The 831-nt window shown below is 45.6% G+C and overlaps 1 pseudogene; it reads right to left on the minus strand.

Moving 5' to 3' along the window:
* Window positions 1–674: 674 nt before the first annotated feature.
* The window catches only part of LOC123067254 (non-specific lipid-transfer protein 4.1-like), a 38,691-nt pseudogene continuing 38,534 nt past the window's right edge, over window positions 675–831 (minus strand).

The following is an 831-nucleotide window of genomic DNA, read 5'->3' on the forward strand; positions in this document are numbered from 1 at the left end:
GTGTGTGTGTGTGCGCGCGCGCGCGTGCGTGCGTGTGTGTGTGTGTGTGTGTGTGCCTTCATCTTGGCTGTGTTCATTCTATCTGTGGAGCTCATTGTGTTTGTATTATCTCAATGCTTCATTTTGAGTCATTAAATTCAGTCTTCGTCGGAAAAAACCAAAGGTGAGGGACATGATCGACATAAATTACTTGTCTATCATATATTACTTCTACAATTTTTCCAGTTGCAATGCCCAGTTACCTTACCAGTGTCTGCTGACAAATGGCTAATAAATAGCAGTTTTACTACCAGTATGACTCAAATATAATGCTCATCACATCTCTTAAAATTTAAACCCGTAAGAGATCCTCTGCATTCACTTTATTTCTGTCGTATCTCACGGTTGTTATGTGGAATAAAATATCAGGAGAAATGATTATAAGTATAAACAATATACTGGAAGTGTACATGGTAAAACATACAATAAAATCTCGGTTCTACACAAAGGGAGTGAAAGTAAAAACAACCATAGTAGTAGTACAATAGTGCCTGGCCATGCAGAGCTAGCTCAGCGTACGCACGCCTTTCTCCCTCACATGAAGATCAGATCGGAGCCTTTATTCATATGTATTCGTGACCTCAGCATACTCAGCGGCGATGGATGGCGCTATAGGCGGCAGCCATGGTGGGCAGTGGACAGTGGTTGATCAGCGAATCTTAGAGCAGTCGACGGTGGCGCTGATGGCATAGGGGACGCTGACGCCGCACTTGGAGGGGATGCCGGCGGCCTTGCCAGCGTTGAGCCCACCGGCAGCGCTCTTGATGCACTTGCACGCCGCTTGCTTGTCAG

This window comes from Triticum aestivum, chromosome 3B (genome assembly GCF_018294505.1).
Source record: "Triticum aestivum cultivar Chinese Spring chromosome 3B, IWGSC CS RefSeq v2.1, whole genome shotgun sequence".
Lineage (NCBI taxonomy): Eukaryota > Viridiplantae > Streptophyta > Magnoliopsida > Poales > Poaceae > Triticum > Triticum aestivum.